Source organism: Mirounga angustirostris, unplaced genomic scaffold (assembly GCF_029215605.1).
Source record: "Mirounga angustirostris isolate CCGP_5_RB_7025 unplaced genomic scaffold, mMirAng1.0.hap1 SCAF_1, whole genome shotgun sequence".
Taxonomy (NCBI): Eukaryota; Metazoa; Chordata; class Mammalia; order Carnivora; family Phocidae; genus Mirounga; species Mirounga angustirostris.
The window spans coordinates 58265462-58283773 of record NW_026991709.1 but is presented as its reverse complement, the minus strand read 5'-3'; the positions used below and the strand labels follow the sequence as shown (position 1 = coordinate 58283773).

Below are 18312 nucleotides of genomic sequence, written 5' to 3'. Positions count from 1 at the left end.
TACTGCCACAGCCTCCTAGGCTCTAAAATTAGACTCAGGAAGACAAGAGGCGAGGAGGCTACACCCTGATTCCATAACTAACCACAAAGTCAAGGACAACCTGCCCATAGAGAGCTTGAAGAACTTTAAACATTCCATTGCAATAGTGCTCACAATTTTAGTGGCAAACCTGGGACAAGTACTATTTATCTCCACTTGCACTGGGGACAACTAGGCAGAGCCAATGTATGGTGACCTGGGGCCCTTTAGTGAGTCACTGATCAGGATACAGCTTGGATGGTGGACTGGATGAAGAAGAAAAACCGGAGGAGAAGGCGGTATGGACTTGGACCATCAGCATAGAGTTTCCATTGTCCAAAAGCTGACTTTCCAAGGGGGCCAGAGTCTTTGTCCTCCTTCACACTGAACTCCGACACACCTGGCTGGCGTCCTTCAGAGTACAAAGGTACCAGCTGGCCTGAGCTCTGTGTTTATTCCAAACAGGAAGCAATGGAACCTGGGGTCTAAATTTCAGTCCCTGTTCCCCAGGACTGTAACTCTCTGCACCTTGCACACCCCCTTTCCTCAGCCCCTGGAACTTCTGAGCCTCATTCAACCGAATGACCCACAGGACCCATTAACATGCACTTTCCTTCCCCTAGCTGGGGCCTAGGTCTGAGGAGCTCCCTCCTCCCGCTTCCCTTAGAACATCCATCATCATGGCACTTACTCCCCCAGAGGGCCTCCCTGTTTGGAGTGACTGGTGAGTGCACTGGATACTGAGGTGCCTGCCTCCAGCTCCCAAGGAATCCTGGCTCACAAGGCTGACTGAGGAAAGAAGCCCTTCTGGGCAGGGAAAATGTTCTCAGTCTTTCTGTTCCCTATTGGTCTTCCTCCCAAATGACCACAAAACAGGCCTCAGTGCTCTCTCCAGGCTCAGCGCAGACGCCACCGGGACCTGGACAGGGCTGACAGCAGTGACTGCAGAGGCTGGGGGACATGTGGCTGGCCAGTGGATGTGGGTGTGAAGGAGTGCTGCCTGCCTGGGGGAAGCTCACTTCCCCACCCTCCTCCTCCGGTTCCAAAGCAAGAAAAACAAACTACTGAGGAGGAAGACAAACAGCCCCATGTGCTCCTCCTATCTCTGTTTAGGAATGGGATGGGAAGGTCTGCACAGCTGATACCTCCAGATGTGGAACCAAAACACAGGCAGCTCCTGACAGTTCACCAGCCTGGGCTAAACTCCGGTAGCACCGGGGCCAGGCATGTTCACTGGGAGACGATGAAGGAATGGGACTCGTGGGCTCTGGTCAAGTGGGTCTCAGCACAGGGCTTTTATCCCAGATGGATGTGTGCATGTGGGGGAAGGGGAGGCGATGGGGACAGAAGGCCGTGTTTAAAACCGGAGGAGACTGCCAAGTAAAAGAAGCCAACCTGGAAACACTATATACTGTGTGGTTCCAACTATAGGACAGTCTGGCAAAGACAAAACTATGAAGACAGTAATAAAGAGCACTGGTTGCCAGGGATTGGGGGACGGAAAGAGAGCGGGCCTAGTAAGTGGAGCATAGGGAATTTTAAGGCAGTGAAGCCATTATTCTGTATGGTACTGCAATGGCGAATAGTTGTTATTATGCATTTGTCAAAACCCATAGAGTGTTTAATACAGATAGTCAATGTAAACCACGTGCTTTAGTTAATAACAACGTATCTATATTGGCTTATCAACTATACAACTGTAACAAACGTACTGCACCAACATCTGAATACTAGGGTAGAACAGGCCTGGGGTCAGGGGTATGTGGCAACTCTGTATTTTTTACTTAATTTTTTTCTGTTAACTGAAAATTGCAAGAAAAAAAAGCTATTCATTTTTAAGAGTGAAAAAAAAAAAAAACTGAAGGAGGAAGCTCAGGCCTTCAGCTTCCTGAGATGCTATAGATGTCGGGTCTGGGATCTTGGTAGTATAATTTCTCAGGCACATTTGTTGTCAGCACAAGACCTCCTGGGATCTTTGGCCCTATTTTTATTCTTCCTCGGCTTCTAAATCTAGAAGCAAGTCAGAAGTGACTGAGAGGCAATTTGAAGTCAGATCTGTCCCCCTCTGGGCACACATCCAATCATGCTATCCCTTGTACACAGCTGTCAGCTCTCCAGCAGCAGAGACCATCTCTGTGGCCTGCGTGCCTAGCATGGGGCCTGACACCGCCCCCCCCCCCCCCCGGCCCTCATGTGTGGGGGGAACTGAACTATTCTAGAATGCATCACGTTCCTCATGTCCCCGGCTTGTGGTTCCAAACTCGATTCAACAGAGCTCCAATTCAACTCGGGTCACTGTGATACCCGAAGGGAGCAGCAAAATGGATAGCTGAGGCACACTGAGGCAATCCCAGGTGAACAACTAGACTGTGGGACTCGGTGGAATGAGAGAAGGTGCCTAGCCAGGCTTAGCACGTGCTGGGCATAAAGTACACGCTCCATAAATCCCTCTGACATGAGTGACAAGGGCGGGCCGGAGCAGGCATCTGCTCTTATGCCGCCCTTACAGGTGGGACAGCGGGCACACCCATGGACCATCCTGAGTCAGTCATCTTGAGGAAGAAGGAAGAACTGGGCTAGTCTGTCGTGGCCTAGGACACAGCTCCCCGGCATTTCTGAACCAGACACTCGAATATTATTAGAATTCTCTGCACCACTCTCCCACGTACTCCCATATACATATACCCAGAACGCATTTTTCTTCTATAAATTCATATGTAATTATTTGATTTTGTTGGAAACTCATATCACACCTCTTTTGAAGTTCAGAAAAGCCCTGCAGACTAGTGGGGGTAAGAATGAACACCAGTTACATATTAGATTCTAATCGAGGCACAGGAAAGACAGTGAGAAAAAAAAAAAGTCCCTGGTCTCATGGATCTTTCATTCTGGAGGAGAAGCAGGCAGCAAGCAAATGGACAAATGGATACCTGTCAGCAGGTGATAACCGAGGGAAAATAAATTAGGCTGAAGGGAGAGAGAATGACGAATTAATAAAGGGCAGCTAGGTTCAGGTTAGTTAAGGAAGGCAAAGAAGTCACTCAGCTAGCTGAGTTGCAGGAGCAGCAAGGAGGCCAAGGGGAGGGGGGAGGTGAAGGCAGAGCTGAAAGGGGTGGGGCTGAGGGCACTGAAGGCTTTAGAATTTTCTCTGAATTAAACAGGACCCCCTGGAGAGTTCTGAGCAGAGAAGTGACCTCCTCTGGCTTCTCCGTTGGAAGCTGAAACTGGCTTCTCAATGTGGACAGACTTAAGGGCAGGGAGGTCAGGAGAGTGGGGGCGGAAGCAGGCAGAACCCTGAGGAAGCTACTGCGATAGTCCCATAGTCCAGGGAAGAAGCGGTGGAAGACCCGGATGGTAAGAAGTTGCAGGATTCTGGATGTATTTTAAAGGTAAAGCCAATATTATTTGTCAATTTAAAGTGGAGTGTGAGAGAAAGAACAGAATCAAACCTGACGCCAAGGTTTCCGGCCTCACAGGCAGAATGGAAGATGCTGAACTGGGAAGAAGCAGAGGAGGAGGCTGGGTGGGAATTCTCTTCCTACTGACCAGGTCTGAGGACACCTGAGGGTGCACTGGGCAGGGCTTTGTCCCACTGTGGGCTCCTCTCTGTCCCCATCTGCTCACTCCTTTATCCCTGCAGAGCCTTGAGCAGTGGGGGTCCCATCGGCACAGCCTTCCCCCTATTCCTCCTTCCAGCTGTCCAATCCATCAGTAACCCTCACTTCCCGCTACTCCTCTTTCCTTTCCTCCCAACAGCCGCCTTCTCCTGAATGCACACCATGTGCTTCATAAATGCATTATATGCCATTTCTTGCTTCTCTTTACAACAACCTTAAGAAATTGGGATTTCAGAGTCCAGGTAACTAGCCCAGGGTCATATACCTAGGCACTGGCAAGGCCATGATGCAAATCCAGGCCTTTCTGGATCCAAAGTCCGCACTTCACCAGGATGCCACACGATCTCCAACTTGCGAGTGGCCCTCGAAATACTGTTTCCTCCTGAACAACTTTCTAGTAAGATTCACCCCAGACTCTGTCCTCTCAGAGGGGTCACTCCAGACACTCCCCCAGACTCCTCTGTTCTTCCCTCCCTCAGGAAGAATGTTAACCAGGATCCCCTCGCCATGAGATCTTTTCCTCCCCCAACTCCCGCCAGACCTGGAGACACCCCCACTGCCTCTTCCTGCAAGAGGGAGAAAGACAGCTTGTCCGGAGCTCAGGAAGGGTTTCTGGCAATAGGATGAAGTGCCTCTAGTCCAGGCCCCTGCCCTCAGAAACCAGAGACACAACTGCGGAAGCAGATGCAGCCCATATGGCCATGCTCTGACCTCTGGCCAGTTCCCTAGCAGGTCTTATTATCTCCTCACTCATCCTGGGCGAGCACAGATGCCAGAGGACTTGGGTTTCTGATGAGAGCAGAAACAGTCCAAATCAGAAGCGTTCTCCTGTGCTAGCTCTCTGCATCCTACTAGTGCTCTGAAAGGCAGCTTTGTGGGGAGGGGGAAATAAAGGCCCAGAGAGTTTCTGTGACTCCTCTCAGTTACCCAACTAGTTGGTCACATAATTGTTTCTTAAGCCCAAGTGTCCTGTGTTGTTCCTCGCTGCAAAGCAGAACCCCCTGGCTTCAGGCTGTCCACGTTTGCCACAGAAAGACACGGAACTAAGGGCAGCTCTGAGTCCTCCACAGCCAAGCCTCCACCACTGCCCTCAGCCAGGAGGGAGAGGTCTGTTGAGCTCTCCTGCAGGTAACTGCCTGTAGAATTCTTCCTGCGGGCTGTCCTGTGAGTATCTGCCTGCGAGGTACCGTCTCCTGGCAGTTACCTGTCTGTCAAAGCTCTTACCTCCTTCCCCAGGCTATTTTTCTGTGCAAGCTGCCACTTCTCCTGACCAGGAAAAGTATCTGCTGGGCCAAGCACCTTCTCCCCCTCTCCCCACTGAGGGCACAGAGGACCTGCTTGATCAGACTTGCAGAAACCTGAAGAGCAAGTGGATTCAGCCGGCATCTATGGTGGACGCAGAGACTCAGCCAGCCAATTCAGACGATGTCCGGGGGTGGGGACGGGGGTGCCAGAGATGGGAGAGGCAGGAGACATGTTCTGAGATGAGACCCAGGAGGAGGCGGCTTTCAGAACTGTCTGCAAAGCCTGACACATGCTGTGCCACACAGCCTGGCTTCCCTCTGCGGCTGCTGCGCCGGCCAAAGCCTTCCAGCTGTGGTCCCAGTTGTGAGCGCATGTCTCTTAAGGCAAGTCTCATCAAGGCCCCCACCGGCCCCGTACACTTGTTAGTTGCAAAAGAAACAGTCCTCCCCGCCACTTCCCCCACCCCAAGCCAAGAGGACTCTTCTTAGTGGGAGGGATTGTCTGGGTATTTTCTTCCTGCAAAGCCTGAGTTTTGCAGTCAGCAGTCTTTCGATGAAATCTTGGCTCTGCCACTTAGCAGCTGTGAGGGCAGGACAAGTCACTACAATTCTTTAAGCTTTGGCCCCTTATCTGCAGAACAGGATCATACTGCCCGTCTCCACAGGACTATGGAGGGGCACGTGGGGGGTGCAGGGTAATACCTGTAGGCTTTAGCACAGGACCCAGCACACAGTCGGTGCTCATTAAATGGCAGCTATCATTCTGCACATCACCAGAAGGACAGAAGAGGCAGGGGGGCTGCCTCGTTGGCACCAGGTTTTCTGGACCTCAGCCTGCCCTTCAGGTCCACAGCTGATTCCCTGAGTGATGGGGTGAGAAGAGTAATTCTCCCCTCCCATGATGAAGAGTACCTGCCCCTCCTGTGTGCTTACCCTCTTGAGGGAGCCTCGCCACGTAAACACAAGGCTCTGTCTATAAAATTGGGGGAACAAAAATGAACCCCTTCACAATACCACCCTCAGCAACCTTTCCATTTTTTTTTTTTTTCACCAGGGCTCAAGACCTTTGTGGTGTTTCAGTGACAGGGGATTGGCTGCCAACCTTCTTGTTCCCCTTTGGGCAGGAGAGCTGAGCTCCCCCACCCCTCCTCTCTCCCATTGTCAAAGACCACCCAGTGAAACTCGCTGGCAAGCTGCCACAGTTCAGACAGGCAAGAGCCGGGCCTAACCACCCAGCCTCCATCCCTGCAACACAAGGCTAGAGAATGAAAAGCACCTGACCGTGGGGCTTTCACCTGGAGCAGACACAGCCTTCACGATGGCAGACCCTGAGTGATGTCAAGGAAGGGTGGCAGGTGAGTGCTTGGAAGGCCTGTACATTGGAAGAGTCATTAGAATCTAACTCTTGGCTATAACACAGTAGATTTTTATGTAACTTGTTCACTACAAAACTCCCATTCATAATGACAGAGGTAAACAGCCATGAATTTCCATTGCTTTCTGTGGACTCACTGTGCTGACTGACTGCATTATGAAATCCCCCTCACGCGGACACAGGTACATAAAAAGGAAGAGCTAGCATAACACCACTGTGGGATGATAGTCATTAAGGGCAGAAAGAGAGTCAAGTGGCAGGGATGATCTGTGAAATAATTAAGAGCAGCCTCTGCTTTCATAGAAAAGTAATAAAGCCAGAACCCCCCAATTTTCCTCTCCAATTAACTGTGACCCATACCTAATAAACTTGCTGTGATTGTAATGTTAGGTAAACTCAGACTAGTAAAGGCACCCGGCTGGGACTACTCTGGAAAAATATTGGCAGGGCCAGGGGAGGTAGGGGAACGCTCTATTCCAGAGTCCAATTCCAGCCCTGCTTGGTGGGGGGGCCTCCAAAGTCAGCCAGCTCCGCAGGCCCTCTTCCTCTTACCTATAGCTCCCATCCTGTGTGATAGTTACCTCTCAGCAGCCAAGGAGGTTCCTGGGCAAGTGGAGAGCCCAGCGACTTTTATTTGTCCCTAAAATAAATGTCCCCTCATTGGCTACTCTGGAAAGGATTTCAGAGTTAGCAAACCTGATGCACATGGAGAACAAAGGGCAAATGAAACTGAAAGGTAAAAAGCTGAATTCAGGCATGTTGTTTCTAAAATTCTCAGCTGAAATCTGACATGGATGAGAAAGAAGAAAAAAATCACACATTTCTCCTCCCCACCCCTGGACCCCACTGACAGCTATTCAGTAACTAGTTTTAGAATCCTGTCTAAGACTCAAATTTCTGAGATTCTGTATTCAATGCAGAACTTCCAGTTTTTAACTTTCCTAAAATTAACAAAAGTACTCTGAACTTGCAATCTCCTGTTCCAAGAATACTTGAGCCTATCATCTGCTGAAGAAAAGTAAATTTTCAGGGAGCAAATCATGACCACGTACAGGCAGAAGTCAAAGAACAGTTCAGCCCTGCCAGTCCCACCTATGCTTTAAGACTTAGTCTGAGATACTGACTCTCCTCCCTCAAGAAGCCTTTCTTGGTTGGCCCTGTCCAAGTACTTGAACACCACAGTTTGTACTGCAGTGTTCCCTTCCCTTCAGTAATGCAATTCTGGATGGTGTGGGCTCTGGTATTGATCTCAGGCATACAGCAAGTGCCCAATAAAAGTTTGTCGAAAGGATGAAGGCTCCAGCCTACACATACATCATCACCCTCATCTTGTCCAATGCTGTCCAAACTCATTTTAGAGAAGAATAAACATTCCTTTGCCATACTTTCTGCTGCTCAGCTCCTTTTGAGTTATTTTTTTTTATTCAACCCTACTTACCCAGGCCATGTTATGTACTTTCCTGTTACTTACCAGGAGAACTAGTTGAGACTTTCCTCAACATTTTCTCTGGCAACCAAATGAGGCTGACTGTACGATCTGTCTCCTATGATTTTCTCTTACTGCCCAATAATCCTGTCCCAAACATCAAAGGCCTTCTTTGAAGATAAGGCCAAATTCACCATTAGGAAAGGAGAAATTATTTCCCAACTTTATTTCAAAAGTTGGGATGACACAGAATCCCTCTGGGTTTTGTGAGATAAACACTGCCCAGGATAGCAGATCACAAGGCATTCGCCGTAATACCACTGACAGAGACATAAACACAGGGCTTTCCTCACCCAAACCTAAGTAGGACTTCTCTACAGCAGCCTCAGACTCCAAATCCCATAGTAAATGGTTTGTATCCAACATGTTGAACAGATTTTCTTGAAGGAAAGGAGGGTTCAAACAGCCAGCCCAAGGGAAAGAGGTCACCACCAGCTCTGACTAAAAGAGTGTCTGAACTGAACTAGAACCAATCTGTCTGGTCCAGATGCCACTCAGAGCCAGACCCTTCCAATGCCAAAGGATGAGAAACACTCTGTCCTCAAGAGGCAACACAAAACATGAAAAAAAATGACTGACCCAATAGGCCAGAGGTATTAGACTGTGGGCAGAAAACCTCACCTGCTTCTACTTCGTTGCTGCTACCCTCAGATGGTGTAAGTGCTGACAAGACTTCATGGGTCATGGGTTCCAGGAAGTTTGTGCTGGGACTGGGGAAAAAGAGAAGTGTCTTATCTTTTGAACAACAAAACAAACAGTTCCAAAGTACTGGCTTTTTATAAGGTGCATTGCTATAAACCCTAGTAATTCCTTATTAATCCATTTTATAAATAAGAAAACAGAAAAAGCAGTTTTTCTAAGATCCTAGGCTTCCTTAAATCTTCAATTACCTGGTCCCCTGTAGAAATGAAATGAACCATGGATTAAGGACAATGATTACACTGAAAAAAGTCTGATCTTAATAAAACCATTACCTCTGCAACCAGCAGCCCATTTTCATCAATATTCAAGTATCTCTCAGGAACACATTATTAGTGGGTCTCATACAAAGTAAGGTAGGCTTATAGGAAAGGGGTTTGGGGTGTTAAGGCAGCAAGCAAGGAATGAGCCCAGCAAAAATCAAGGGTCTGCTACTAGACAGGTTCAGGCTGGAGCAGAAGGCTCCGACTGCAGGAATAGTATCATGAGGTGGGACAGAGCCACATGTGAGAGGGTTGTAAACTTAGACTGTTTCAAGTTGGGTGGTGACTTGTTTATGGGACTGATGGAGGATGGGTGGGGTGATGACAGGGAGCCAGTGGGAAGTCTAGCCATGCGTCGGCAACAATTGTCAAGGGTGTGAAGAAGCACGGTGGCAGCAGGCATGGAAAAGATGGTATAGATGGAAGAAGAAGAAAAGCAAAGGGAACGAAGGGGCAAGCTTGGAGAGGATGGCAAACACAGTGGCGGTGGAGATGCAAGCAAGCATCGATGAGTTAGTTCAGTGGTTTGAGTCAGTGTGAATGGAGTCCTCAGAAGAGCCAGGGCTTCAACCCAAGTTCCCTAAACCCCACCGCAGTGCCACTGGAGATGGAGCCTCTAAACCTGACTTCTCCCCTTGCTCCTCCCCTTGCCTACCCATACCAACCCTGAGGGCTCCAAGGAGGCAAAAACCCTATTTAGGGAGGCTTTTTGTAAACATGGATTTCTAGATTAAAAACACCCACTTCCATTCCACTCTCCCCCCGCCCCCCACCAGGCCCCAAATATTTGATTCAGTCTCATGAATGATGAACATATGACATGTGAAGGCTCCATGTGGGAGCACTCTTAGGACTTAGGTTGTTCCCACCAATAGTGAAGTAGGTTGGACACATCTGTTCCCTGTGAGTCTTTGGACAAAAATCTCTAGATGCTTCACTGTTGACTACAAAAATGTCTATACTTTTATCACAACTGTGAAAAGTACGTATGCGCATGGAGGAACAAAACCAAGTTGTGTTATACTATGGGAATGCGGGTCATTTAAAAGAACATTTTTTAATTATTAGTAGATGCTTGTGCAATAAATAAAAATTGGGGGGGGGTTAGTTTGGAAAACCATCCTTTAACTAAGAAAGCTTCTTCTCCTGGGGCAAGAAAGCTCCCAGTCCAGGGTCTGATGTACTAGAAATGTTTGCTAAATTGAAGTATGGATATGACAAGAAGTTCTAAATGATAAGGTAAAGAGATTTTTTTAATGTAACAAATCACTTTATTTCCTCTGCTTCCCCAATTTCCACTCCCTTCCTCTTTCTCTTATTTCCCCAGAAAGCAGACTCCAAATGTATAATATCTTTTGGTGCCAGGTTAATACTTCCTTACTCAAGAGGCCAGAAAGTACTGGACATCAATTAACTGGAGCATATGGGTCTTCTTCAGCTTCTTCCCACTTGTTTGAAAGACAGAGAGAAAACCCCTTATTCATTAACCCCATCAGTGACTTTGCTGAAGTCTGAATCCAGACCCCCCAAGGTCTTGTGGCATACTGTGACCAGACTCAATTCTTGCTCTTCTTGCTTAAGCCCTGGGGGTCCCTGGGGAAGTCAACTGAATTATTTAAGGAGTAAAATCCCCTACTCCTTCTTAGGGAATGGAAATCATAGATAAGTTGCAGAAGAGAGCTGGGAGCCCAAACACTTGAAAGAGCACTTCAAAGAAAGGAAAATCTCCAAATCCATTTGGAGGATGGAAAGGAACACCCTCTTATCACAAGTTGGCCAACCAATCCACAGCTAAGCGGGTCCTCTGTACCCCACTCCTAGCTGTGGTCAGTCAAGGGACCAACCACCATGGCCTCTAGCAATCTGTCCAGAGTAAAGCCAATGTCTGTGTCTTGGGCAATTTCTCCTGAGGAAATGTCTCTTACAATGTTACTCCTCTCAGATCTGTTGAAAAAGGATGAAAGGGACAGTGCCTGACAGCTCAATCCTCAAGATTTCACAGGAATAGACAGCCTCCAGGCTCCTGAAGAGTCAAACTGAGAAATAAAGGGGGGGGGGGGGCAGTGTCAGCCAAGTGGCACAATGAGGCAATTCTTAACTTCTTTCATTTTTACCTCTTACATAAACTCACTCTAAAACTCATCTGGCAAGAAAATCATAACTCCACTGCTGTTTCCACCCTGCCTCTGTCCCACTGACCCCAAGGTGCTTCAGGATTACCATGGCAACCTTCTGGGTTTCAATTATGAGACCATTAAAAAGTGCCATTTATAAGACCTCAGAAACGTTCCTGGGAAACCTGTTACACACCTCAAAACGGCCAAGCTCTTGCCTCAGATTCACTTAAGTGAAGTTCAGAGACTAGGTCACCCAGATGTATAGGGGCCCCAGCCCCCACCTCAGTCCAACAAGACTGTGTTATAATATTGTCCACACTGACCAGGAGGAAATGGAGATTGATTTATTGGCTGTAATCAGAGGGATGAAAAAACCATCACAGAGCAGAGCCGTGTAGGGCCCAGTTGTGGAATAAATCAAAAACACTTGCACACTCAAGAATTTTGAAAATTACATTTATTCAATGTTCAATGTTTGCAAAGTTCTGAACAACAAAGAACTAGGTGACAAGGGTGAGTCGGGTACAGGGTACTTGGAGGTGGCACAAGGGCTTGAAACCCAAGTATACTTTTCACTCAGTCCACTTAAAGAGGTAACTCTGAGTCAAAAACTTCTTCGAACTCTTCTGAACTTGCTAAGAAGGGGTGGGGGAGCGGCAGAATACCCCACCACACCCATAAAGTGCCTGTTTAGGATTGCTGGTGTGTGGTTTGGGTATTCTTAGCTCTACTGCCACATCTCTGGAAGAACACAACCACCCTTCAAGTCACCCTGCCACTGCCACCCCCATCCCCCAAACAAATCCCCAGGGCTCCTTTAAGTCCTCCGAGTCCGCCGCCCCTTCCCCCTCAAAAATCTCCTATCACCTGGAAGAGCTAATTAACATTTGGCACCCTGAAAGTTAAGCAAGGCCTTCAGAAGTCCAGCAGAAAATTCTGCCTGGGCTCCTTGCCCCTCTCTACAGCCCCTTCCCACCTGTTCCAGGGGTTCATTTCCCCACCTCTCACAGTCACACAAACAAAACCCCTAAGGACACAACTCCAGGAGGATGCTGCGCGCGCGAACCAACACTCACACACTCCCTCCTGCCGCTGCCCCAACGCCACAGACACCTCTGGACACCCCACTTCAGCCTCGCCCCTTGAAGACCCCCCCGCCAGGGATGCTCTTCTGCGCGCTGTTTCGCTCCCGGTCCGTTCGGTCCCTCACTTCAAACGCCAGGACGGTAAGCCCCCTCCCCCGGAGAGGCCGAAGGTGCTGGGCGGTTTCGGGATCCGCCGACCCGCTGCGGGCTTCTCCCCGCGCCCGGCGCACGCAGCCGGAGCGCCGGTGTCAAGCTGCCGGGCAAGTTTCGGGGCCGGTCCGGGCCCCGCTTCCACCCGACAAGCTTCCGGGAACGACCGGCTAGTCTGCGCCGCAGGGAAGCAGAGGCGGCGGCCCGGGCCCGGCACCCCGCGGCCCGCCTCGCTCCAACTTCTCCGTCCCCGCGCCCGGCGCGCCCGCCCCGGCCGCAGCCCCCGCGGGAGTCCGCGGGCCGAGCGCCCGGACAGGATTCTGCCGTCGGCGCCCCTCGGCTTCGCCCGGCCTGCGACCGCCTCCCGCCCCCCCTCCCGCCCAAACCCAACGCAGAAACACAACTTTTTGTGAAAAGAAAACAAACTTCAGGGACGTGACTCACCTCTGGTGCAGCGGCTCCTGGGAAGGGCGAGCCGGGCCCGAGGGCCGGCGCGGTGGGCGCGGAGGGAGCCACACGGCACCGCGCCGTACGGACACACAACCCGCACGGTGACACCCGGGGGCTAACGAAACGGGAGAGCGGCCGCCGCGGGAGCAACAAAGGAGCCCCGGCCCGAGAAGTTGCCGCCGGGGAGGGAGGGCGCGTGCGGGCGCGTGCGGCTGCGTGCGGCTGTGGCGGGCGTGAGTGTGTGTGTGTGTGTGTGCGCGCGTGTGCGTGTGTGTGTAAGGGTGAGTGTGCGTGTGCGCGCGCGCCGCTGCTGACACCGGCGGGCCGGGGCTCAGGGTCTCTGCGGCAGGAAGCCGGGGTCGCGGCGGCGGCGGCAGCAGGAGGACAAGGCAGGGGACGCCGCGCCCAGCGCACCCGGTCCCTCCATATGGAAGAAGCTTTTTTGGATGACTGAACTCGCAAACAATTCCTCCTTTTGCTTCTCCTGCCTAGGAGCCTCCCATTACCGCGCGAGGCGGAGGAGGAGGGGGAGCAGGGGAGGCGGGGAGGAGGGGGAGGAGCAAAATGGAGCAGAGCAAAAGTCTTGGACAGGAAAGGAAGCTTGGAGGAAAAGAAAAAAAAAAAAAAAAAAAAAAAAAGTCCCCCAAACTCAGTTTTCCTCCTAACGCCCATTTTCCTTCTGGTGCGCTCCAGTCCCGCCCTCTTTCCGTGACTTCTCTTTCCCCATACCACGAGCAGTGCCCTCTGCCTTTCTCCAACACCCCTGAACCCTCATTTTCTCTTTAGCTTCACCGCAGACCCTTGCTCTCCAACGCTATCCTCTTCTCTCTCCCAGTCACTTCTCCCCAAGACTTTTTCTGACACCCCTCTCTCAATAGTTTTCTTCTTCATTCTGCAAACTATTGGCTAAAGCATTAAAAGCAAACTTTGTTATTAAATGTCCCCCCTCCCCAGAGTGGGGCAGCGGTTGTCAAGAAAATGATGAGGAAACCAGTCTCGGGGAAGCCCCGACACCACCTACCCCGACTCACCCGGTGGTTTTGGGAGGGAGGGTTTGCCGCGTCCTGCGTTGACAGCGCCCTGCCCTGACCTCCATTCATCATCCCGGGATGGAGAAGCAGGAAAAGGATGAGAGCGGGCAGGGAGAGGGAGGGATAGTGGCCATAGAGAGAAGTTAGTTACCTCCGCGTGTGTGTGCGTGTGTGTTAAGCCCTCCCTTTAGTGTTGGGCAGAAAACGATTCAGAGTAGCTGTTCTCAAACCTGAGTGGCATCAGAACCTCCTGGAGGCTTACTAAAAACAGATGGCTGGGCCCCGCCCCCAGTTTTCTGATTCAGTAGGGTCTGGGGTGGGCCTGAGAATTTGCATTTCTAGTAAGTTCTCAGGTGAGGCTGCTGCTGCTGACCTAGGGCCAAATTGTAAAAACACTTTTCTAGGGTATTGAGAAGTTAAACATACACTGAGTGGCTGGCAAACTGGGTCCCCTTCTCATTCTTTAGGGATGAAACACAGATTGTGAAGGGTCATTCAAGTCCACGCCCTTACATTGCCGCTGAGGAAACGAAGCCCCAGAAAGGTTAACGCATTTGTTCAAAGTGAACCTCAAATTTGTGCCAAAGTGGGAAGGAAGCTGCCTCGGAATTGGTCAGGAAGACCAAGAGTGGGGGAATGAAGGTGCTGCCTCCCCTCTGGGGCAGGACAGCTGCCCTGGGAGTCAGGAAGCCACTGTGTGACTTTGAGAAAGTCCCATAACCTTAACCTCCCTGGGCCTCAATTTTGTTTTCTTTAGTTTCTCATCTGTAAAAAGGACATACTTTACACTAAGTATATGATTTTAATCGAATCTGAATCAACAGATGTTTAAAGGGGCAGCATAAATATTGTATTCAATACATTGTACTGCCTCTTTTTTCCTGTATTTGGTAATTCAGGCAGCCAGGTTTTTATTGATTTATCTGGTACTTCCAACAACGTGTGCCTGGATTCTTGGGCCTGTCCTTGGGGCAAAATGAAAAAAGGGATGATCCATCTTCAACAAGGGGAAAAAGACAATGAACTCCCTCTTTGAACTGTGTACCTGTACTCGTTCCTCTTCTTTCTTCTGCCATTTCCTCCCTCCCCACTCTCCTTCTCTTGTACTCTCTAACATTCCCCCCACCCCAGCATTCTCCAAGACCTACTTTTCTCCCCATCCAATGACCTTGTTAGCTTCTACCTTCTTCCTGTCCTCCTCCAGAGGCACAATTCTGGACTACAAGGCCTGGAGTCCACCCTGGATGCAGAACTCTTAATTCCCCAAGGGAATAGGGCAGCAGCCTTCCACTGCAGTGAAACACTCCCTCTCTGCAAGCCCCAAGCAGGGTATCCAGCTGTCTGTTTTTCAAAGATGACTCCAAGTAGTACCATTCCCACTGGCAATGTGGGATTCCAATGCAAACACCCTGCATGAAGTTCCTAGATCGATTCTTCTATATTTCTATACATACTATTCATTGTTCAACATCTCAAAGATGTCCCTTACCCCTTCACGTTGTCTTCTTCCTCAGACTTTCTCCTAGGACTCTCCATCTCTCCCCATTCTTGTCTTTGGGTCTCGCATGGGGCTCTGAGTCAACATGTCAGAGCACAACAGAAAACAGAGATCACAGTCCCTACCAACACTGTGTAGCCAGGATAAAGACCCGTGGCCTTACACTTCCCTCCATCCCAGGCTGTTCACGTGGCTGCTCATTTCTCCCACAAAGTTTAGACAGAATGTAGATCACAGCTTAATTGAGACAGTTTAATTCTGTAGCGGCATCAAGCACACTGTTGGCACCTCAGAAGTGTTTATTGTTTTTATGGCTCTTTGTATTAACATAATTATGTTTATTATTATTACTCCAGTAAGAACATTGTATCTCTGAACTCCCCCCTTTGCCTGGAGCAATCCTTGTCTAATTCTCCCCTCCCCTCTCTGTTAGTTTCCCTATCCTGACCCTCCCCACCCAACACTAGCTCCCAGTCATCTCAAAACAGTTCTGTAAGAGTCTGGGCTTATGGTAAGGTGCTTTCTGCTACTCTCCACTCTGTTCATGGTGATTTCCCTTTGGCATCTTGCTTTCTTGGGGGATTTCTGGCCTCCATCAAGAAAGCAGCATTTAGTATGAAAGTGATCATCACATTTATTATGTTGGGGAGGAGAAGGCAGGGATTGTATATAGGTCTACATAAGTCACTCTAGGGCTAAGGTTGTGCAGAGTGAACTGGAAGGATGGTCCCAGTGAGTGAAGTGACATCAAGGGAGGGGTGTTCCTCCCCATTGTGCTGCAGACACACTACCCAATATAGTATAAACAGAGAACTCCTTCACTGTGAAGTGTATCTGGAGAGGACTGTACTGAGAAAAATTACTAAGATGTAGACAAAGAGAAGTAGGGACTTGATAATTTTCCCTCTTTTAATATAAATCTGTTTTCCTGAGTAGAAACTATGCTCATTGAAGAAAATTTAGAAAATACAGAAAAGCACAAAGAAGGGGAAAATAATTTTAAACCCACTACCCAAGATAACACTGTTAATAGAGTGAGGTATTTTTCCTAGTCATTTCTCTCTCTCTTTTTTTTTTCTCATCAAGACAAATCATACTTTGTCTACCCTGAGTATATGACTCTAATTGATCAGAACTGGAAAATATCTAAAAGGACAACATAAACATATACCTTTATTCAATCTTTTGTACTTTTTTCTTATGCATTTGGTAACTTAAGCAGGAACCAGTTCTGTCATTGATTTATCTGTACTTTCATATTTTACAAAATTGTGTTTATTGTATATAGAAGTTGTTATCCTACTTTTTAGATTTAACATTCTAATGTGATTAAATCTTCTCCAAAGTTTGACTTTAATAGCTGTGTACTATTCCATCAAATAGAGACATTGTTATTTATTCAACCACTATCCTATTGTCATATATTTAGATTGTTTCCATTTTTATTATGATAATGCATCACAGTTAACTAAACATCTTGTCATAAATCTTTATTTACAATTCTGATTATTTCCTAAGGGTGAATTCCTAGGAGTAGGAGCTTTGGATCAACAGATAAAACATTTTAAAGGCTTTTGGCTGGTATTGCAAAATTGTCCTCTAGTGACTCCAATAGACATTTTCATCTCTCGGATCTCCACAACAATGAGATCATCAAACACAAGGCCCCAAGTGGAGACTTGATTGAATTATCCAGTTTGGATGACTGCAGTAACCAGATAAAGAAAACAACTGCTAAATATTCACTACACTGGAGACAACGCTCAAGTGGAGACAACTGAGTTATTGAGCTCAGTTATATTTATGATCTTATATAATCTTTCCAACAACCCCTTGAGAAATAAGGTAACACCTACTGAGCATCTACTTCTCACAGCCTCTCTGCTTGGTTCTGTGTGTACATTCGGTCTTGAATGCCCACAACAACCCTTTGCTGTAGGTTTGATTAACTCCATTTTACCGATATGAAAAATTAAGTAGCTTGCCTAAGATCCCCAGCAACTAAATGATGGTACTAATGCCTAAACCGGAGGTTTTTCCAATGTACTATTTCCTGTAACTGTTTCATGAGGTATGGGCTACTTAGTGGGATAAGAAAAGCATATTCAGAAGATGCTTGAATTTTGTCAAGCCATTAAAGAATCTTTTCTGGGCTTCTGAATGACTGATTTTTTTTTTTTAAGGACATCCAAGGTCATTCAAAGAACTAAGGTAACTCACAAACTGTAATTGATAGAAAAGTCCAAGGATTGTATACCTTAGGAGAATGGAGCTCTGATGTAGGAATTAAGATTGAAGGCTAGATGCTAAAATTCATAGTATTAATAGTATTCATAGTAAATTGTTCTTATTCTCAAAGCTCGTGTTTGTTTAAACATTTTTATCTTGATCAGAGGTGCTAGAAATAAAATACTGAATCCAACTTCTTAGTTTCAAATTCTAGCTGTTGAACGTATCAAGCTTTTATTTATTAAGGGAACATCCCAGAAACATTTTCAAAATAAACACAAAAAATCATTAATCTGTTACTAGGAAAATTAGCCCTCATTTGCTTGTTTGTGGGCCATTTACTAGTTATCTGAGTTGGCCTCTATCTCCATGCTGAGTCTCACAAGGGTTGCCAGAGAGGTGGGCAGAGTTGCTCCAAAATATTTGATGACTGAATGATGAATGAAAGTATAAGATTGACCTCTGCAACAATTAGTAAACAATGCAAGACAGCATGTAATTAAACCCCAAATTGCATGGTTCAGGCAGAATTACAGGTGAGCCTGGTACAATGCCATCTACTCCCCCTACAAGTTGAGCTGGCTGGGACTGACTTCTCTGGTCCCGTGCTTGCCAACTTAGGCATTCCTACTCGCCATGTGTTCTGCTAACTTTAAGGGATCAGTCTTCAGATCCCCCTGAGGCTGCCTACGGATAAGGGTACTCTAGGGGAAGGATGACATACAAAAAGTGAAATTGTGCAAGCAAGACAAGTCTGCGTTTGGATACAGTCTTTAAACAAGCTTGTGAGCTTAGACATCCTGAATCCCAGTTCCTTCATCTGTGAAAATTAGCAATATTTATGAAGTATCTCTCTCAGTATATGATTGCTAGCGGGTTATCTGATACAATTATACCAGTTGTTTATGGCTAGCCCCTGTTGTGATAGGTCATGCAGCGCCCATTGCATTTTTAAAACTATAACCTTTAGTAGGCACTTCATAAATGGCAGTTATATTAGTAAAAGTTTGAGTCAGAGGTGAAGCTAGGACAGGGAAATGGAAAACAGGA

General features: G+C 48.0%; 1 protein-coding gene across 11 annotated transcripts in view; it reads right to left on the bottom strand.

The window, feature by feature from the left end:
* BOC (BOC cell adhesion associated, oncogene regulated) overlaps positions 1-18312 on the bottom strand; it is a 118663-nt gene that overhangs the window by 59427 nt on the left and 40924 nt on the right. For 7 of the 11 annotated variants that reach the window (XM_054504176.2, XM_064590335.1, XM_054504180.2 and 4 more), the window contains exons 1-2: positions 12499-12636; positions 8362-8450 (exon numbers count right to left, since the gene is read on the bottom strand). The gene's annotated coding sequence lies outside the window, so the exon portion shown is untranslated. Of the gene's footprint in view, positions 1-8361; positions 8451-12498; positions 12992-18312 lie in introns of those variants that run through there. The other 4 variants (XM_054504177.2, XM_045902878.3, XM_064590277.1 and 1 more) reach the window with 4 other exon arrangements.